A 23,075-nucleotide genomic window follows, 5' to 3' on the forward strand; every position below is an offset into this window, starting at 1 on the left:
GCTGAAAGAAGCCACCACCACTGGATTCTATCCCAGTCCTTCTATTCTCCTTTTGTCCAAAGCCTCTTCCTTCACTCCCTTTTCCCCACTCCACCACTCCCTTTTCCCCACTCCACTTCTCACCTCTTCCCAGGACTTTTGTTACAGTCCCTTTCCAGGCAGCTTCCTAGCTGTCCTGAAGGAAGGCAACTCATTATATTCCCTGACACTTCTTCCCAGGAAGCATTGCTGTCACAGCCCATAGTTAAATGGTTAATTCCCTCTGGACTATATCCTCCAGAAAGCTCTTGTTCAGGTCTGATTCAGGACCAGGGTTGGGTCCAGCCCCGCATCCCTGTTACCCTCCAAAGACACTTATGGGTGCTACTGAGAATGCACTCTAGGCACTCGGCCTGCAGACCCCTGACCCAGTTGTGGATTGCTTCACAGGGGCCCAAATAGAAACTGCTATTGCTTTACTTTGAGTTGTAACTATCTAACCCATTGCATTGCAAAGGGTATTTGCAACCTTTCTCTTTCTTGCTAAACCCCCAACTTCAGCCATCTTCCGAGTGCTTATTGGGGACCCCATGGATAGCACATAGCATCTGAACTACCATCAGCACTTGCTTCTGAGTCATGGTACACTATCTGAGAGGTTTGCTTTATGAGAGCACTGAGAAGCTATAAAATTACCCTCCTTTTGCCCTTCTTGTGAAAAACCCCCCAAATTATACCCCTCTGGAAAAAAAAAATCAGTTTGAACCACTTAGTAGAGACTTGCTAAATTACTTAGCTGCTAAAATCTCAGAAGATTCCATCCATACTGGGCATTCTCCAGCCTGGTGCTGAGCAGAACTTTCTCTGCAATTGCAGCTGTAGGCTGCTACGGGCCGTGCCAGCACTGGCCCCTGAACTTAGAACAGGGAGCTGTTGTATTAATGTCAATGGAATAAGTTGGCACATAGAGTCAAGTGTTAACGTGACCAAGCCACTGTACAATTTAACAGTTTTAAATGAGGTTCATGGTTCCGAGTGCAGAGTCCTCAGACTACTTAGTACCATGGCAAACACATCAGGAAATTAATGCTAAAGGTTAGAAATTTATTGATTGAAAGACAAAAGAAGAAGAATCAAAACAAGGCAAAAGACATTGAAACTGTTTTATATAATCACTCAATTTTAAACTTAATCAAAATCTATCAACATCTCTTTAAAAAGAGAGGGAATATCGGTTAAAGTCTATTATTCTGTCAAGCAGTCCTCCTTGGTGGGTGGGAAGGAAGGTGTTAGTTGTATTGCTCAATTTTGAGTCAAAATGATAGTCACTTTCCTGCTTTTGACAGACAGAGAGACACAGAAAGGAGAAAAGAGACAGGGTAGTAAAGATGAGGGAACTGTGGCCTTTGTTGATGTTCTCAGGATCCAGGGTAGTCAGTCAGTCAGAGATGCTTTGGGCTGGTAGGTCAGCCACAATAGTGGTTGATCTGGACCCCAGCTTTCCTCCCCTGTCAGGGACATCATTTGGTTGGTTTGGTCCAGTCCATCTCCTTCACTACTCCTTCTCAGACTGAGTAGATCTGGGCCGTGTCATTTCATCACGTTGGTGCTGTGCAGTGTAGTTGATTTCAGGATTAGGTGAAAAACAGAGAGAGATTGGACAGGAGGAAGATAGTGGGGGCCAGAAAGGGACACATGAGGGAGGGGAAAATAAAGCCGGTTCTCACAGGTATTAGACTGGGATCCTTGCTGGGGCAGTGGTGATAGTCAAGCATCCCCACTGGTGTATCAAAGTCTGGGAGTCATGATAAAAATCCTTTCACCATGGCCGCAATAGGGGTAGAAATGCTTATTCTCCCCCAAGCCACTTTTTAAAGGCCCCCAAAAGTGGATGGGTGGAATAGTCCATCCTCTCATTATTTTGTCCACTAACTAGGCCTAATTTCCAAAGCACCAATGTTGGTCCATTGATTTTTGATCCTCTACTCCTCCTGTTTATAAGTCATAATCTTAACACAGTCCTTGGGTGGTATCAGTAGACCCTCTCTGTTTAAATTGATCCAGTTTATCTCCTTCTTACACCTTTTCTTCAATAATTGTATATAACAAATCATTGTGACAATTCATGAATGTTTACTCACCTTCTACTGGTGAGGCTTACAATTAAAGTAAGCCTGCAAGGCCCCAATTATCACAACAGAGCCTGTCTCTCTTGTGCTCCCAGTGATCCCCCTGCTGAGACCAGGCAGCTTGGAGGAGGAAGCTGCCTGATTCACATACACCAGCTGAATGAACTCTTTCTCTAGGAAGCTTTTACCAAACTTCAGAAACTATCAGAAGCCTTCATCCCAAGAAAGGGGAAAAAATTCATAGGCAGGAGTTGTAGACCAAGCTGGATGAGCAAGCATCTCAGAGAGGTGATTAAGAAAAAGCAGAAAGCCTACAAGGAGTGGAAGATGGGAGGGATCAGCAAGGAAAGCTACCTTACTGAGGTCAGAACATGTAGGGATAAAGTGAGAAAGGCCTAAAGCCATGTAGAGTTGGACCTTGCAAAGGGAATTAAAACCAATAGTAAAAGGTTCTATAGCCATAAAATAAGACGAAAAGAAAGAAGAAGTGGGACCACTAAACACTGAGGATGGAGTACAGGTTAAGGATAACCTAGGCATGGCCCAATATCTAAACAAATACTTTGCCTCAGTCTTTAATATGGCTAATGAGGAGTTTAGGGATAATGGTAGGATGACAAATGAGAATGAGGATATGGAGGTAGCTATTACCACATCCGAGGTAGAAGCCAAACTCAAACAGCTTAATGGGACTAAATCGGGACGCCCAGATAATCTTCATCCTAGAATATTAAAGGAACTGGCACATGAAATTGCAAGCCCATTAGCAAGAATTTTTAATGAATCTGTAAACTCAGGGGTTGTACCATATGACTGGAGGATTGCTAACATAGTTCCTATTTTTAAGAAAGGAAAAAAATGTGGTCCGGGTAACTACAGGCCTGTTAGTTTGACAGCTGTAGTATCCAAGGTCTTGGAAAAAATTTTGAAGGAGAAAGTAGTTAAGAACATTGAGGTCAATGGTAATTGGGACAAAATACAACATGGTTTTACAAAAGGTAGATCATGCCAAACCAACCTGATCTCCTTCTTTGAGAAGGTAACAGATTTTTTTAGACAAAGGAAACGCAGTGGATCTAATTTACCTTGATTTCAGTAAGGTATTTTATACAGTTCCACATGGGGAATTATTAGTTAAATTGGAAAAGATGGGGATCAATATGAAAATTGAAAGCTGGACAAGGAACTGGTTAAAGGGGAGACTACAACGGGTCACACTGAAAGGTGAACTGTCAAGCTGGAAGGAGGTTACTAGTGGAGTTCCTCGGGGATCGGTTTTGGGACCAATCTTATTTAATCTTTTTATTACTGACCTTGGCACAAAAGGTGGGAGTGTGCTAATAAAGTCTGCGGATGACACAAAGCTGGGAGGTATTGCCAATACAGAGAAGGATCGGGATAACATACAGGAAGATCTGGATAACCTTGTAAACTGGAGTAATAGTAACAGGATGAAATTTAATAGTGAAAAGTGAAAGGTCATGCATTTAGGGATTAATAATAAGAATTTTTGTTCTAAACTGGAGACTCATCAGTTGGAAGTAACAGAGCGGGAGAAGGACCTCGGAGTATTGGTTGATCACAGGATGACTATGAGCCACCAATGTGAAATGGCCGTGAAAAAAGCTAATGCGGTCTTGGGATGCATCAGGTGAGGTACTGCCAGTAGAGATAAGGAGGTGTTAGTACTGTTATACAAGGCACTGGTGAGACCTCATCTGGCGTACTGTGTGCAGTTCTGGTCTCCCCTGTTTTAGGGGTATGAATTCAAACTGGAACAGGTACAGAGAAGGGTTACTAGAATGATATAAGAAATGGAAAACCTGTCTTATGAAAGGAGATTCAAAGAGCTTGGCTTGTTTAGCCTAACCAAAAGAAGGCTGATGGGAGAGATGATTGCTCTCTATAAATATATCAGAGGAATAAATAGCAGGGAGGGAGAGGAATTATTTAAGCTCAGTACCAATGTGGACGCAAGAACAAAATGGATATAAACTGGCCATCAGGAAGTTTAGACTTGAAATTAGACAAAGGTTTCTCACCATTAGAGAGGTGAAGTTCTGGAACAGCCTTCCAAGGGGAGCAGTGTGGGCAAAAGACATATCTGGCTTCAAGACTAAGCTTGATAAGTTTATGGAGGGGATGGTATGATGGGATAGCTTAATTTTGGCAATTAATTGATCTTTGACTATTAGCAGTAAATATGCCCAATGGTCTGTGATGGGATGTTAGATGGGGTGGGATTCTGGGTGAGATTCTGTGGCCTGCGTTGTGCAGCAGGTCAGACTAGATGACCATAATGGTCCCTTCTGACCTTAAAGTCTAGGACTCTATATCCCCTAATCTCATCTACAAGGTGCATCTACATCACCTCTTTATCCAGACATGTACATGTCTACTTATCTACTTTCTTCAGTTTTACCACCTCTGCTCTTTCTCTTTTCCCTCCTTCTACTCTCTTTTTTACCTAATATACTTTTAAATGACTTGCAGAACAGCAGTACTAGACACATAGGGTCAGTGGGCACAGTTCTCTCTAAGCTGTGTGTGTGCGCACACAGATCCTAAACCCCGCACACACGGTGAAACACCATGCACACAAAAATTTGCACAGAAGCACAACAATTTGCACAGAAGTTTTTTGCACACACGGCCTGTCAAAAATTTGCACAGAAGAAATTTTCTGCGCACATGGCCTGTTAAAAATTAGAGGGAACATCGGTCAGTGGCTTTGCTCATGACCACCTTGTCTATTGTGTTATTGACAATTGGGTTACATTTTCTTTGCCTATGTGTGTAGTGACATTCTATGTCCTTCCATTATGTGAGGAGTGAGTTCTGTTTAGGACAGTGGAAAAGGTCAACTGCAAACAGATTCATTATCATTTTGATAAATGAAAGTTTTTAAACCATGGAAATAAGCTTTCTTAACTTCCCTGGCTATGGTAAAGGGTTCTGTTATAAGGCTTGTGTGTGCTGGGTACATTATGAACTATAATTCAGTATTCTTGGCCTCCCCCAGATAAATATCAGGCATGTCAAAATCCACAAATCAGAGCAGACCTGACTCAAAAAGGCCAAATAATAGTCTGGAATATTCACTTGTTGAGCCATCCTATTAACTCAGCAAACATTTTTAAAGGACAATTGTATTAAAATATGATGTACTGAATTACTTGGCAGACATGGGGGAAAGGATAAGAAGCATTCCCTGAATTTTATGTACTGAAGCAAAGAAAATGCTGATTTGAATCAATATTCCCTTGTGAGGCAGCTCTCTTTACAACTCAGCATGTGTTACAAAAGTATGGAACTTTAGTTTGAATCTTGTGGTTTGACAGAGATACTGATTCAGCTTCTCATAAAAGAGTTTAAAGAAAAAGAGCTCGTTACTCTTCGGGGATCAGGGAAAAGACCTTAAATTGGAAAGGGTAGAGTGAGGGGAAAAAAACACTTTAAAAACACACTTTCTGGAGGCATAAGAATACTGTTTGTAGGTGAGGTGAAAAGGACTGCTGAGGAATTGTGCATCCATGAAGTCATGCTTGGTAGAGAGGGGATGGGACATAGCTGGAAAATCACCTCCCAGAGAAGGCCATTGGACCAGGCATTCCATCCTGGTAAGAGGCAGGGGAGTGGAGAGTGAAGTGTAGCAGTAGCCTGACCTATTCCATGTTACTGGGTCAGAAAATAAAAATCACGCTCTTACCAGCACGCTTAGCAGTAAGCACTGCTTCACATGCTTACTACATGGTACCACATGTAAACTAAATCTTTGGTAAACTTTTATCCTGTCTAAAAACCTGGCATGAAACTGGAAAAGATAGGTGCAGCACTTCCAAAAATTTTCCTAGAGTTAAGTGATATTGAAGAAAAAATTGGAGCGAGTGAAATTCTCCACAGTGTTGCTGTAGGCAGGCACAGAGGCACACTGGAGGTCATGGACCATACGTACCAGTGGAAGCATGAGGGAGACTGAATACTGCTAGATAAAGTCTTTCCCAAATGTGAAGGATAATTTGATCCGTGCAAGAATGTCACTTGGGAAAGGTACGCTATACAAGAAACTGCTACCAGGTGAGACCACTGACTGATGTTGTAGACCTGTGTAATAAAGCTAAGTCATGTGATTTTGAACAGTTATCTGATGGGACTAATAAGAGAATGAATTATTGGTGGTATATCTAATAACTAAGTCAAATCAAGATTATTGTAGGAAATGGACTCAATGTTGAAAAGATCAGTGAGTACTGACAAGGCTAATTAAAAACTACACTTCCCAAACGAAAATGTTAGCAAGCAGTTAAACAACTGAAGTGTGTCTAGTTAATGGTGAAATTGATGTTAAGTGAATTCAGAAACGAACTGATTGGGTCAGCATGTGTTATTTCTGCCAGCACATAAACACTCTTATGAGCATTCTAGATGTCCAAGACACAGAGAGCCAATGGCCTCCTTGATTTTGTTTCCATGTATTCAGTTCTTCTAGTAGGGCTGACCCTCAGAAGGGGCTCTCCCTCGGATGACCGTGGTGCAGGTAGCATAGCTGTTAGAAAGCATCTGGTAACCTGACAACCTATTTAAAGGTCAAGTTTCTCCCACTTACCACAGGAATTCCCGATGTAATATTTCATCTGTTCTAGTTTCCTGGCGGATGGTTGTTTTGTAACTACTTCAGTTTTAATTGCTCTTGGTTCAAAAAAACTTTTTTGTTTTCTTTCTTTGAATTTCATAATAATTGTGAAGTGTTTCGTTACAGTCTAATAGTCTTATATTAGCAGAGTGATTTTTTAAATCAAGTTCTTCATTGTTTGCGCTGACTTTTCTGCTAGCTCATTTGATGGTGCATAGTAAGGGCCTGATGATGGATGTGTGAACTGACGTATCCTAAATGAGTCAGTGCTAAGGACATCATACCATAAAAAACACACATTGTATGAGTTCAGAAACTAAGAAAAATCCACAGATACCACGAAACCCTGATCCAGCCAGCCATGAATGCTGTCAAAGGTAAGATCTAAGTATGAAATCTGAAATAAATACACAAAACTGAATATAAAAACATTGGAAACCACATGGGAGTCCTGATTGCCCTTGCTCCAGGCTCTGGACAGATCTGTTTGAATAAAAAGGGAAAGATGACTTTTCATTGTTGCTCTACTGCTCAATTTTAAAAAGAAAATGAATTGCCGCACACCATTCTATCAATGTAAGAAAAGATTGTAAGGAGGTCGGACTAGATGATCATAATGGTCCTTTCTGACCTTAGTATCTATGAATCTATGAATAGTCCTGCTATTGTGGGGAACTTTCCTGGCTTCTGCACTACCCCGGTGAAGTGGGCTAGCGAAAGGATCTGAGTCCTCGCTCCCACTTCCTTTACCCAGAGGCCTCCCTGCCCTTGAGGACTCCCCTTCCACTCTCCTGTCTGGCAGAGTCCTCGTAACCCCAACAAGGTTGGGCCCGGGATTCCTGGGGGGCTCGACCCCCAACCCTGCTGTGGTCACCTAGGACAGGGGCTAGGGTGTCCCCACTCCAGGGTACTCTCTCTGCCCTGGGCACTTCTCTGACCCACTGACCATTACATACAATTTAAAGCAAATGCAAGCTATTTAATCAACAATTAATTTAAAAAAGAGTGAGGAAAAATGGGAAAGATTAAAGGAAACACATCACCCCGCTCTGTGGCAGGGAACATCACAAACAGGGTCTCTGGAATGTCAGGGCAGTTCACAGTCTGTTCCTTGTAAGTCCCAGGCCTTCTTCTCAGGCCCTGGCTGTGCTGCAGGGATGCTGTGGGTTGGACACTCGCTCTGGTGGTGGCCACAGGCTCTCAGGCTCTAGGAGGCAGGGCCCTTCTTCCCAGCATTGCCCCCGCCCTGTCGGGGTTACCAATCCCCCTCCGAGTCTGGCCTGCAGAGCCTCCTGGCTGAGGCGTCTCCCTGTGTTGGGCCCACTGCCCAGGGCCCCCCCTCGCTCTCTCCAGCTGCTCACGACACTGGGCCCCAGACTGCTCCGGACCCAGCTCCAGCTCCACTCTGCCTCAGCACGGCTGCTGCTCTGCCTCTAGCTCCCTGGGCTGCTTCTCTGGCCCCTCTGGCTCTGGTTGCTGCAGCTCTGCTCCCAGGACAGGTCTGCTCTGCAGGCTGCTTCTGTGACTCCACTCCCAGCACTGACCTGCTTCCTGGGCTGCTTCTCTGGCCCCTCTGGCTCTGGTTGCTGCAGCTCTGCTCCCAGGACAGGTCTGCTCTGCAGGCTGCTTCTGTGACTCCACTCCCAGCACTGACCTGCTTCATGGGCTGCTTTTCTGGCCCCTCTGGCTCTGCTGGCTGCAGCTCTGCTCCCAGGGCAAGTCTGCTCTCTCTGGGATGTGCCTCTGGCTTTGGGGCTGCAGCTCTGCTCCCAGGACAGGGCCTGCTCTCTCTGGGCTGCTTTTCTGGTCCCTCTGGATCTGGCACAGCTCTGCTCCCCAGCTCAGCTTGGGCCCCTGCTTTCTCTTTAGCTCGCCCCTGCACTGTCTGACCCAGGCAATTCCAGCTCACATGGAGGACGAGACCTCCTGACTCCCTGATTAGCCTGCCCGCCCTGATTAGCCTGCCCACCGTCATTCAGGCAGACCTGGAGAATTGGCCTCTCCCCATTGCTCCTAGGGACTGGCAGTCTCAAGGTCCTGATTCCCCATTGACCTTTCCCCCTTTTAGTACTGGGAGCCAGCAACTAAATCCCCACTGAATGTTAGTAAGGGGGCAACAGTCCCCTTACATAAGTCAAGGTTTGTTCACCTGGAATTCCAGATGAGCTAATAACAGATAAACGGTCCTCAATTTATGAGTTACTCATCTCAACAATTCTTTTTGATATTTCAGTTCAGTAAGATCTATTGGGTAATGCAGTATTTTGTCACACTAAATTGGAGATCATCTCTTGCTTCAGGAAATCAGAGATTGCCCTAATTTGATAGAGCAGTAGCTCCTATATTATTATATGTCTTCTGCATTCCTTAACTTCTAGTGTACCAAGTATAATCAAAACTAATAAAGCCAATTTCATTTAGATATAAAATGTCATCTTATAAATTTTCCATGGCTTGCAAATGAAAAGCTGACAAATTAACTACCATGGAAAAGGAACCTTGTATCAGTGGTCTTATATTGTATTTTAATAAACTAAAAATATGAATCCATTACAGAAGCATAGAAATGTACAGCTAAAAGGGATCTTGAGAAGTCATCAAATCCAGCCCTGTGCGCTGCAGCAGAACCAAATAAACTTAGACTATCCCTGACAGGTGTTTGTCTAAACTGTCCTTAAAAACTATCAATGACTGGGATTCCACAATCTCCCTTAGAAGCCTAATCCAGTTCTTCAATATCGTAATAGTTTAAAAGGTTTTCCTAATATCTAACCTAAATCTCCCTTGCTACAGATTAAGCCCATTACTTCTTGTCCTACCTTCAGTGAACATGGAGAACCACCAATCTTCTTTATAACAGCCCTTAACATATTTGAAGATTTATCAGATCTCCACTCAGTCTTCTTTTCTCAAGACTAAACTAAGTTTCTTTCAACCTTTCCTCACAGGTCATGTTTTCTAGACCTTTTATCATTTTTGGTGGTGTCCTCTGGACTCTAATTTGTCCACATTTTTACTAAAGTCTGGCATATACAACTGAACATAAATACTCCAACTAAGGCCTCACCAGTGTCGAGTAGATCAGGACAATTACCTCCCATGTCTTACTTACAGCATTCCTCTAAATTCATCTCAGAATGATATTGGCCTTTTAGTAACTGCATCACACTGTTGACTCATTCAATTTGTGATCCACTATAACCCCCAAATCCTTTTGAGCAGTAATACTGCCTAGCCAGTTATTCCCCATTTGTAGTTGTGCATTTGATTTTTTCTTTCTAAATATAGCACTTTGCGCTTATCTTTATTGAATTTCATCTTACTGATTTCAGACCAATTCTCCAATTTGTCAAGTTCATTCTGAATTCTAATCCTGTCCTCCAAAGTGCTAGTAACCCCGCCCAGCATGGTGTTGTATGCAAATTTTATAAACATACTACCCACTGTATTATCAAAGTCATTATCGAAAATATTTACTAGTATCGGAACTAGACTATATCCCTGTCCCCGCAATTTGAACAGCAAACAATCAATAACTACACTCCGAGTACAGTCTTTCAACCAATTTTGCATTTGCTTTACAGTAAATTAATCTAGACCACATTTCCTTAGCTTCATTTGAGAATGTTGTGGTACTATGTCAAAAGTCTAACTAAAATCAACATGTATCAGATCTATAGCTTCCCTGGTATCTGCTAGGCTAGTTCGCTTGCCAAAGAATGAAATTAAGTTGGTTTGGCATGAATTGTTCTTGACAAATCCACGCTGGCTATTATTTATAACCCTACTATCTCCTCTAAGAGTTTACAGATTGATGGTGAGAATTGTTTGATGAATCTCTTTATTGGAAAAAACTGGAATGTACATAGGTTGAATGTCCATACAGCAAATTCCTGAGAAGTCACTTGTTTGTCCATGGGTCACCAAGAAACTGTGTTGAACATCAAAATGGGAAGAATTCTCCCTAGCTCAAGACTGTGGCTACTTGTGAGAATATGTTAGGTCTTAGTATGAATAGCAGGAGTAGTTTCATACAATTCTCCTAATGACGTTACAGTGAAGAAAAGGAAGTGTTTTAAGCAACAAGCTAAATTCAGCCATGGTTCATGGATGTCAGAATGGGAGCTTATTTTCATACTTCAAATATAACTCACATCATATAAGTCAGACAAATTATGTGAGAGCCCCCAGCTGTTCAGCGTGGTATATAGAAGTATGTGAATACATACAAATACTAACAGAACCTGCAAACAAACAAAATACCACAACACTTTGCAGACCTATCCATCTTTTCTTTTGTCATGAGGCAAGGCTTCACCCCAGCTTGTTAAAGACTCACTGCCACACCCAGTATCTTGTAGGCAGTTTTACTGTCCACCCCTAAACAAAAAAAATCAGATCCTCAGCTCACCCATTACATTTTAGGGTCTCACTGCCTCCCCTCCCAGGGGACTTTGGGAGTCCTGCTGCTCCTGCTTCTTAACCCCCTCTCCACCAGTTCTGATTCACCAGATCTCTTTTGACCCTTTATACCCCCAAGTACAGCACTTCCCCCTGGGAGCATACAATCTGGCATAGGGTAGTGAGACCTGCTTCATTTACAGGGGACAGCCATCCTGGGACATGGATTTAAAAAAAAAAAAACCACCAACCAAAAAACAAACAAACAAAAAAACCCTGCCTCTTTCAAAGGCAGATTTTTTCTGACCTGGGAGGCTACTTCTGGACTACTCTCACCCGCAACCCAAAACAGAAAAATTCATATATATATATACACACATTTGTACACATCAAATTCACCACAGTCCTTAAAGCCTTACAATCCGGCAGGGCTCTGTCCACATAACTTTATCTTCTTCTCCAGGGCTTCAAGGTCTAATTCTCCCTCAAGTTCACTGACCATGAGGATCAGGTGACCTCTCTCTTCTTAAGTGGCCTGATGTTCCACAGCCAGCTGCTCTTTTTCTTGCTTAATCATCTGTAGCTTGTGTTCTCTCTTGAGGTTGCTCTGGCAGTTCCCCAGTTCTTATACCAGAACCCAGAGAACAGATGCCCTCTGTCCTTCCCCCTGCCAAGGTCCACTGTTTATACCCTGCTTTTATCAGCATGCTGGGCTGAGATGAGGTACTATCTGGGTCCTCACTGTACCTTCATCTCTGTCTGCCACCAGATTCTGTTCCCTGGCCCCCTTCTCTACCCAGAGACATTCCCACTCTCTGCCTCTGCCCTAATGCATGCTAATTCTTGTCCCAGTCCCATCAACTGATTGATGATATTCTGACAACAGGTGCTTACACCCTGTAGCTCTTTTCAATACCTTTTTAGCTGATCTTATAAGCACTGAAGACAGTCAAGGACTTTCTCTTGGCCACACTCTGCCCTCTCTACTCAAGCTCCCTCCACTCCTTTCCCTATCAGCTGTGAGTCTTCGCTACCACTCTCCATGGCATCAGGGCTGGGAAACTCAGCCAATCTCTCCCTAAGATCACAGGCCCTGGCAGATACATAGCCAAACTCTCTAGCCTTGGACCCCCAGTTCCATTGTGGATAGACATGTGCCTCACCATATAGACAAGACATGCACATAGAGATGCTAGTCCACCTTCTTTTACCATCACACCATCTTCTTGGACAAGGATATGCCCTCAACCTGAGTCCACCAAGCCCTTCTATCACCATTCCTCCCAGTCTGACTGATACCACATATGGTGAGCCCAGTGTCATTTGGAATGGACCCCAGGCCACAGGTCTACCTGTGATATCCCAGGGTAATCACATTCCATTATTGGGCAGTCTCATCTAATATGCCTAGGCTTGCTGCAATTAAAGCACACCACTAGACTCCCCCAGCCATCCCCAGAAGTACTTCTGCTGGACTGGGGGACTGCCCAGGGCCCTGTTTTGGGCTGTTTGGGATCCTCACGCACTGAGAGCTTCTCTGCAACTCCCCCACTGTTGAGCCACTCTTACTCTGCCATGCTGTTCAAGCCACTTGTCTCTTTTGGCCTCAAAGGCAGCATTTGCCTGTTCAACTGCCTCCTCAGGTAAGGCAGGCTGAAATTGCCTTGCCCAGCTCTGGGCTGCCAATGGAAGGGCCTTTAACAACTATGTGAGGATGACTTAGTCAATGATTCTCTATTGCACTGGTCTGGGGGCATAGCCACCAGGTTGTGAGGTCCTGTAATCTTAGAGTCACTACTCATGGTATTGCCCTCTGTTGAAGCGGTTCAACCCAAAACTAGTGCCCACACACCTCCAGTCTAAGGTGGGCAGCCTTCGCCACAGGATAGAAGCCCATCTGCTCATTACTTACCACTGTGCCTCACCCAGCAGGAAGAGTGCTATGCGGGTTGCCCAAGTCAACTCCTGCAAGCCTACTGCACTTGCTACTCTTGGAAGTATGAAAGGAGGCCTCTGAATCATCCTATAGCACCATCTTCACTAGGCCGGGGATCAGCTGGCCTGAGCTTTCCATCTCCATCACCAAGCACATCCCCACACCCCCACCCTTCCAGTCCCCAAGCCCAAACAATTCCGCTTGTTGCTAGAAGTCGGCCTCTTGCCACTGCTGCTGAGCAACCAGTTGTGCTGCTTGTCGCTCCCATGAGCTCCTCAGCTGTAGGAGTGTGTGACAGGTCTGTTGTTGCTGCCACTGTAATGTGACTGTCTGATGCTACTGTGCCATTAATAACAGGCCCATCACACACACCCCAATCACCAAAGCTAAGTCAATATCTGAGGCTTCAATTCCCTCTTTTTTTCTTGGCACTAACGATCGTCCTCTCCCCCTTGTATCAAGGACCATTACAGTACCTGCATTCTCCACCATGTGTCACAAGACAAGGCTTCTCCCAGCTTGCAAAGGACTCATTGTCATGTCCACAGTATATTTTAAACAGCTTTGTTGTCCAAACCTAAACAAATAAACCAGTTTCTCAACTCACCCTTTCTATTTTAGGCTCTCGGAAGACTCTGGCAGTCATGTTCCCTGCAGCTTCCCAGGCCCCTCTCACCAGGTCTGACTCACTGGGTCTCCTCTGGCCCTTTATATCCCCAGGTGCAGTCCCTGTTCCCTTAATTGGGTCAACTGGGTGCACCTGATCTGGCACAGCAGTGCTGGACCTGCTTCATTTACAGGGGCCAGCCACCCTCCTTTCCCTACTCCTGCTGGTTTCCACCTGCTTGCCACCTTTCATGGCCTCTGACAATATCCTCATGTCTGCCCTGGCTTGGGAGCTTCCTTAGCTTCTTGTAACACCTCCTATCTTTTAAGTTGATCATTGGGGAACTGCTACCTCTGCATGGGTCATTGATGTTTTAGTTTTCAGTTCCTGTGTGATATGGCCCACAGCGACATCTGACATTCTGGGATGCAAACAAAGTGAGTCTTCAAAATGCCTCCTACTAAGGTGAGTCCCAGATTCAAAGGATCAGCTGAAGGCCTAAGTGGGGATGAAGGAAAAAGCAGCTGATGAGGGGAGGGGCCATGAAGTGGATGTGGGGGGCGGGATGTTAGGCAGGAGATATAGGCTCCTGGGAGTATCTCAAGGAAGTGGGAGATGACTCCCTATCTTAACCAAACCGATCCTATTTTTAAAAATAGTTCAAACTTAGTTGATTTGGAGAGAGAAGAAGTCCACCACCCCTGCTGGATTTTGCTCTGTGTTTACAACTTACAGAGGGCCCGGAGTTGCTCTCTAGTGGACCTTACTCCCCAAATATGTTCCCATTGTTCAAAATTCTCCTAAGGAAAGCTTTACTCCATTTCCACATTGAATCACCTTGATGTCTAGAAAGAGGCTAACAAATTTCAGTGCATGTCCCTTGGAAAGGAGCAGGGTTTGTAACAAACAAGAAATTACACTGGTAAGAAAAATGACAGCCTCTATCTCTGAAAGAAGGTGCCTTGGGATAGTCTATAGGAAATAATCCTGCTATAGCATGGTGCCTTCTGTAGTGTGAAAGAACGCAAGAAGTTACCTTCTGAAGAGGATGCTGTTGAACATGACAACATACACACTTCCCCAAAAATAAGCTTTGGAGTGGGAGAGGGGGGTTAAGATTTTGTTAAATGGTGTATATGCAATTTCATGGTTTGTACTCCTACAGCACCCTTAGATACATTACAGAATCATAGCCATAGAAACAATATGCTTAAGGCAACAGTTGTAAGTATGTATATCACAGTAAACTATATAGATAATAATACATAGTCTGTTGTAAGTATCTTGTCCTCTCAGTCATTACTACTGACCAGGTGCTTGTTTATGTATGCATTTTACAGTATTTCATATGACACTATATACGTATGGAATAAAGTCTATATGACAGGTCTTAATATCAGAGAAAACATATCTAGGAAAATCAGGTCATAATCTAATCTTTACTGGGTTTTGTTTGCTTACTTTCCTACCTCTGGGAACACATTTTTATAGTCTGGTGTATTAACACACACTTAAAATTCTGAGTGAAATTCACTGAAGAGTTTCTAATGAATGATTAATCGCAAAAATGTTGCCTAGACAAGACATTTTCTATTTATTTCATGACGAATTCAAAAGCCAAGTATTAAGGAACCAGAAGACAGAAACATCAAGCTTGTGGTTGTGCCTAGTTTTTCCCTTTACTTTACCTCACTTCAAAAGCTGTTACTATGAATACTTGACAGGTTTCAGAGTAACAGCCGTGTTAGTCTGTATTCGCAAAAAGAAAAGGAGTACTTGTGGCACCTTAGCGACTAACCAATGTATTTGAGCATAAGCTTTCGTGAGCTGTAGCTCACGAAAGCTTATGCTCAAATACATTGGTTAGTCGCTAAGGTGCCACAAGTACTCCTTTTCTTTTTATGAATACTTGGCCGCAGGAAAAGAATGCAGGAAGCTAATGAAAGGTACATCACCTGTCACTTGTAACATATTACCCAGAGACCTTCATAAGTCCTACAAATAAGACAAGACTAAAGAAAAACAGTTATTTTACTTGATTCTGCACCATCAAATAGCATCTTTTTTTCATTGAGATCAGGATGCAGCCCATTAATAAAACTCATGGCTGTTAAACTTGAATTTTAAAAAGGGAGTAAATTTAGAGGTAGGCAAGGTACCAGATGAACAAATATGAATCCCTCTATTTTATCCACAGAATGATTAGAGCATGAGCTATTAGGGTGACCAGACAGCAAGTCTGAAAAATGGGGGTGGAGTGTAATAGGTACCTATATAAAACAAAGCCCCAAATATCGGGCCTGTCCCTATAAAACTGGGACATCTGGTCACCCTATGAGCTATGCATATCTTCTCCATTCCCACCAATATGTTGCAAGCCTGACCTAAAGGATATCACCCATTCAATTATTGGCCTCTCTGGTGAGCTAATCAAGAAGGGTAACAATTAGCACCAGTTGTGGCTCCATGGTTCAGTGATGTAGACAATTCTTCACTAGGAATTAGAATGCCACCATTCTCTTTACAAATGGACCAAACAGAAATCAGATATCAACAACCTTTGATTAATAACTAACATGTTCATGAAAAAGCATATGTATGGAAAAAAAGAAAAATGGTATTGCAGTACCTTCGAAGCCCCAGCTGAGATCGAGCACCATTGTGTTAGGCACTGTATATGTAACTAGTAAGAGAGCATCCTCGGCCTGAAGATTTTACAATCGAAATAGACAGGACGGACAAAGGAAATAATTTCCCATTTTACCTGTGTTGAAAGGAGGCAGAGAAACAAAGGATGAGATTTTCAAAAGTAGCCTAACAGAAGTAGGCATGCAAATCCGCATCAAATTTTACAGGAGCTGGCCACCTTTTGAAAATCCCACATTAAGCAAATTGCCCCAGATCACAAAGGAAGTCTGTGGCAGAGCCAGAAATTGTCTCTATATCTCCTGAGTCCCGGTCTAGTGTCTTTTACACACACACACGACCATCCTACTTCTCCCTAGCATGTAAAATAGCATTTCCCACATCTCCAAGACAGGAGAATAACCCTTCAATAAACACTTTAAAATGTGGGGTTAAAATGCTAAAATGCCCGTCGTACATTGAATGTGTCAAGGTGTGGCCTGTTGATGACAGCAACATGGAAGTTTGAGGAGTGAGCATGTGCTAAACATTTGCTATGAATATACAAAAAAGTTATCCATTTCAGCCACTAAGTTTTCTGACTGCTCCATCAGGAGGATAGTATTTGCCCTCCTGTCTCTCTAAGATCCAGGGCCATTTGCATTTTCTCCTCCCAGCCCATCCCTTAGTCTGCACCCTTCCCACCGACGGATCCCAACTAAATGGAGAGTTCTCCACCAGGTATGGGGCAATGGAGAATGGACCATGCCTTCTGTGCCTCTGCATGGGAAGAGAAGATATACATCAAGAGCCACTCTTTGCTGGGAATTATGGGGTGAGGATCAGGCCCCAAGCTATTTCTGTTTGGTGCTTCTTTAACCCCCCGTTCTCCCTCTTGAAGTGTTTCCTTCTTCTGTTTATACTTTGGAAATGGCACCTAGAATGAGCACCCAAACTGGATGTGTAACTACTTCTGTCTTTATCTTACTCTGTTTTTAAATGAAGAAGAAATGCCATAAGCTTACATGTTAGTCACTTGGGATGATGATTAGGTCTCTGGCTGTTTTCTCACCAGCTGCCAAGAGAATTTGTCCATAGCCTTGCTTTAAGCCAGATGTAAATGTTTTCCAGCCCATTATCTATTACTTGAACCACTCTGTCCTCCCGGAGGTTAAGATATCTTTACAGATACTTTGATTTGTATGTTTCCCATTACTTGGAGGGGAAGTAGTAGACTCTCTCGTGAACTCAGTTTTGGCTTGCAATAAAGGGATTTGGTATCTTGAGATATTTGGGTTTAAAAATGGTTTCCAGCCAACAGAGTCAACCATGACCAGACATAGAATCTGCAGTTATATTTATAGACAAATGACAATGAAAAGAGAATACAAGGAAAATTACTCATTCTTTCCTGTGATGTTCATTATTTTCTCAGCGAGCAACACATCTGTCACTGGAGTGCAAGACGACATTCTGTTAAATAGCACTACATGCATTTCACTGTACCAATTTAAAAAAACCACCACAACCCTATAGAGTACCTTTTCCACTCCAGGAGCAGTATGCAAACTGGAAAGGAGCTTACTTATTATGCTGTTACATTCAGAAGATGGGAAAGCTGTCAAAGCTAACATTGGTCACGTCAGTCTGAAAGCTATAAATACACCGCTTCTGGACTAGGTGCAAATCTCTATCACCACAAAACCAGGAGGAAAACAAAGACTATAGATTCAGAGCTAAATTTGTCTGTGTCACACTTACAGCCAGGCCTGTGAAAGTAAATAATATTGCTCTGACCAAAGATTTGCAGTCAGATGAGATCAGTGTTGCAGGCTTTGTTCACATGGCAGCCTTGAATCTCTACATTGTCTCATTTTTAGAGCTGAGAATGATTTATAGTCTTTGGCTTATGGTGTACTTCTCTTCTTCAGAGTGCTTTCAGACATTAAGTAATCCTCAACACCCCTGTGAGGTACCTTTTGTTATCTAGATAAGAAGACTGAGGCACACAAGTTAAAGGACTTACCTATGGACACAGAGGAAGGTCAGTATCAGAGATGGGAGGAAAACCCTTTTTTCTAGCTTCTAGAACTAGACACCGACATGAGACCACATTACTCTCTGGCAAATTAAAGAGTAAATGAAGCATGTTACAGAAATCAGCGTTGCCATGTATATGTGCTACTTCCTCATTAAGAAAAGGGAGGGAATGGAGGGGTTTCCAGTGCAGATAAATATTTGATTCTAACATAAGGGAAATTCTGAATCATCCTCAGAGCAAAAGGAAGAGTTCAGCATAAATAAGAAATAGCTTATCATAAACAACCACTACTTTGCATAAACAAAATAAAGCTGTGTAAAGCCACCCATCTTTAATTTGGGCCAAATCCTTGAGCTGTGGGACATGACAACACAGTGAATAAGGAGATATAGGCATTATAATCAAGTAATCTTTATTCCTACATTTTGTTGTGCTGACTTGTTTCATGTGCTACAGCTCACTTCACGAAAGCTTATGCTCAAATAAATTTGTTAGTCTCTAAGGTGCCACAAGTCCTCCTGTTCTTTTTACTCCTTTGTTTGACATTCCTGTAGTGTTTTTTCATTGGTCGTGCTTAGCTCAGAAGGCCGCATATTGGAGGTTATTTCTAGAACCAACATAATCCATTTTAATGTGAAAATTGGAGGAAAGAAGCTTCTCGAAGTACAACGCCTCACCCTTTCTGACTCGTCTTTTAAGGCACATTATTCAAATTTGGATGCTATGCACTTTAATGCAGGATGCGATTTTGAAAGCTGCTGAGCAGCATTGCACTCCTGCATTTAACAGGAGCTGTGGATTCTCAGCACTACCAAAAATCAGGTACCCATGTTTGAATATTATGGACTTAGGACTCAATTCTGCTCTCACACCAGTGAGAATCAGCAGTAACTCCATGTAAGTTACTGGAGCTATGCAAGTGTAAAAAAGTCAGGCCATATGGAGAGTGACTAACCCAACAGATAAAATGGTGGCTCAATCCAGCTCTCTGTAATAAATGGGGAATAAAAGAAATGTAACAAGATAAAAAAAAAAAAGCCAGCCTGAATCTATAGGTTTGTGCTGTAAATGTGAATAGCTACTTTGGAGCCAGTTTTGAAAAGAAAATGAGAAGGCTGGAGAGATGGCTGATCCCAGTCCCAGTGAGTAGCCACTGGGGGAGAAAATCCAGCACCATCAGCCAGCAGAACGTTAACAATGAATCTGCAAGCTCAGATGTTGAACTGGATCCTCATTATACTGTAATGAGATAACGCAGCAGGGTGGGTAAGTGCAACAGGATAAAAAAAATACAATCTTGTAACTATTGTGGCTGGGAGAGGAAGTGTGGCAGCTGCCATTTTGAGAACGGCACAATGAGCAAACAGGAAAGAAGAGGAAGATTTATATGTCTGAGAAATAAAGGAAAAATCCTCCAATACAAAAATCTGTTGCACTCCCTCTCTCCCCAAAACAAAGACTCTCTCTCATGGCCGTGTAACTCCCCGTCCTGTAAACAAATTATGAGTGGAGAACCACCAATCACTAAGGCTGACCTGAAGGAGCTGGTGTTAGAAATCACAAAGATGAATAAGGAGATAAGGAAGAGTTCCAGACTTTAAATTCAATTTTTTAATATATATTTTTGATGTAGAAGATTGATGGGAAAAGATCAGATGTGGAAACAGGATTAAATGAGCAATTAACATTACTAATCATTACATTAAAAAAAGGGAAAAAGTAAAATTAAAACTGCAGGACTAACAGAGAATGTAGAATTAACTTAAGTATTATAGATATTCCGCAGGAGACCGAGAAGAGAAATCTGCTGGACAGATTGTGTGATATTTGCCATGACATTAAAACTTGGCAATAAAGTTTGAGAGGGATCACAGGTCCTTTTCCCAAGGCCCCAATTCCAAAAGCTTGGATTGTCTGTCTACACTACTATCAAGATGAGGATAAAATACTGAGAGAGAGAGAGCTGAACCACTGTTGATTCCCAGTCAGTACATACAAATTTTCCCTGATCTAGTAACCTCAACCCTGAGAAAGCAAAAGAAAGGCTGAGCAAACAAACACTTAGATGTATTAAACAAACAAAAATATTATGAAGACAAAAATAAAACTGAGAGGCTTTTAGCCAGAATGTTAAAAAAAGAAACAGGATAATTCAGCCTGATAATTTTTCTGATAAGAAATAAAAAGCAAAATTTCATTACAGGATCAAACAGATCTCTGAAATACTTACAGAACACCCAAATCCTAAATGTATAGATATTTAGAAGCATGAAAGTACCTGAGCTGTCAGAGGATGACGCAGAAGCTCTTGATGGAGAAATTGCTGCAGAGGAAGTTCCAGTTGTAATTAAGAATTTAAAAGTCAATAAAGCTCCAGGACCCAATGGGTTTTCCAGGGAGTTTTACAGAGTTCTAAACAAGCTTTGGTCTGTTTAATGATACATTGTAGAGGAATGAGATTCCAGATTCAGGGAAAGACGCAATAACTGTGGTCGTTCCTAAAGAAGGAAAAGATCTTACCAATTGTGAATCATACAGACCTATTTAATTAATGTGGATGCAAAAATGTATGCCAATGTGCTAGCAAACAGACTGAGTGTCTTCTTGCCCAATATGTTCACCCTCACCAATCTGATAAACTCTGAATTCTTCCTATAGGCTGCTTTCTTTGAATGCTGAAAAAGCCTTTGACTGGCTGGAATGGCAAACCTTAGTGCTTAATTTGTGCCAGGGCTTGCCTGAGCCCCAGGACCTGTAGGAATGGCAGTTCATAGCCCTGGCACCTCTGGGCTTGCCACATCAGTTATGAAAGTAAAAATATTGCTTAATCCCCGGCACCTAATTCTTTGAGCCCCAGCATCTCTTTCATTACAGATTAAGCACTGGGAATACCTCTGACAGATTTTGGTGAAGTTTGATTTGGGAAATCAATTTTAGAGGGGCATAATGGCTCAATATACGCATGCTCAAGTATCTGCTTTGGCTAATGGTCATCAATCCACTCCTTTTAATTTGTCTGGGGGTATATGAGACTGTTAGTTTGCCAATGGAGCCATTTGCTATATATGTAAAAAACTGTCACTTGGTTAAGGGCATCAAAATGCCTTCTGAATTAGAACACACAATAGCTTGTGTATCAATGATGTCGTGTTACGTCTACGGGATCCAGAAGCCTCATTAGAAATTATGCAACAGACATTAGTATCAGGCTTCAAAATAAGCTATGATAATTCTGAAATATTAGGAATTAATATTCCCAAAAGGGTCAAAACAAACTTATCAGCTACATACATTTAAATGGGTAAAGGAATTTTTAAAATGTTTAGGAATAAGTATTGCAGAGAAACAGAAAAAAAAAATCTTAAAGCCAATTCCCTACAGTGTGGAATAAAATAAGAGACTAGGAGGAATGGAACAAATATGAAGTATCTTGGCTAGGCAGGGTAGCCTCAGTAAAGATGAATGGCCTCCCAAAATGATCATTTTTGTTTCAGTGCATCCCTGTTGATATCCCCAACATGACATTAAAAACCATGGTAGGATGTGCTATTAAAATTCAGATGGAAACAAAAGACAAAAGGGGGAGTTCTAAAATTCTGTATAAACCTACAACATGGGGTGGATTAGCTCTGCCTAATTTGTCTTCTTATGCAGCACAATTAAAAGATATGATCACTTGGGTTCACAGTCCTTCCAAACACTGGGGTAAAACTTGAAAAAACTGTAGCACAAAATATAGCTATTCATAGTAACTGTTGGGTTAAAGAAAAGTAAGTCACCCATTCATTTAGGTCACTTCAGCAGCTTTGGACAATTTTTTTTTTAAAGTTCCTGTCACCAACATGATCTCCCTTGGGTACTTTCATTAATAAGGAATTTATTCCTAGGAATAAATAAATTCCAAGTGACTACTGTTGTGAGTAAGAACTGAGATTACTGAATTCAGACAGCTGTTCTTGGGTCCTGGTTTGAAATCATACCAAGAGATATGTAATATAAAGATCCCATATTTTCAGGATTTACAGGATAAACAAACATTTTATATGTGAACTTTGGATACAAGGCAGCTCTGTCTAGACCTTTAACTGCATTTGAGAAGTTGACCCAGGAGCAAGGTGGAATAAATTATTTAATTGTTGGAGGGGTTGTGGAGAACGTACTTGCACATGTGATGGTTGTATTCAGGAATTAGATGGTCTGGGGAGGAAATTATTAAAGAGATTCATCATATCACAAAATGCCAGCTTCCTACAGATCCTCTGACATGCTTACTTAATGCTCCAGTAAAGGATCTGCATTTTAAACAGAATGACAAATTACTTTCTTTATAGTTATCAGCTAGACTTTTACTGCACATTATTGGAAAAATGCAACTCCTCCTGTGGAATTGTGGTATAGTAAAATATGGACTTATCCTTGTAATGGAAAAGCTTTCACAACAAGTACATAGACAAGAGACATGCCAAAAAGGGGCTAGGTATTTGGAAATTTGGTCACCCTTTTTAGCAGAATGAACCAGAATCTTTAGCCAGGTTCTTTGAATATTCATCTGATTCTGAACAAGTGATAAGTAACGTAAGATTTAGTTTGTTAATGTTTTATTGTAACCTTGCCGTAATAAAAAGTTTCTAATCAGACCATACATTCTTCAAACAGACTGAGCTGATGTACTAAGAGCGAGCACCCAAGAAAACAGATATTAATCATGTCACCTGTTGGTATTA

At 42.1% G+C, this 23,075-nt stretch overlaps 1 protein-coding gene across 26 annotated transcripts in view; it reads right to left on the reverse strand.

The window, feature by feature from the left end:
* The window catches only part of LOC311526795 (uncharacterized protein), a 316,378-nt gene that overhangs the window by 36,321 nt on the left and 256,982 nt on the right, over positions 1–23,075 (reverse strand). For 2 of the 26 annotated variants that reach the window (XR_014713138.1, XR_014713149.1), the window contains one exon: positions 16,315–16,449. The exons of the other annotated variants lie outside the window; for them this stretch is intronic. The gene's annotated coding sequence lies outside the window, so the exon portion shown is untranslated. The remainder of the gene's footprint in view (positions 1–16,314; positions 16,450–23,075) is intronic. 26 annotated transcript variants of the gene reach the window in all.

The sequence above is a fragment of the Lepidochelys olivacea genome (genome assembly GCF_965140295.1).
Source record: "Lepidochelys olivacea isolate rLepOli2 genome assembly, chromosome: 9".
Classification (NCBI taxonomy): domain Eukaryota; kingdom Metazoa; phylum Chordata; order Testudines; family Cheloniidae; genus Lepidochelys; species Lepidochelys olivacea.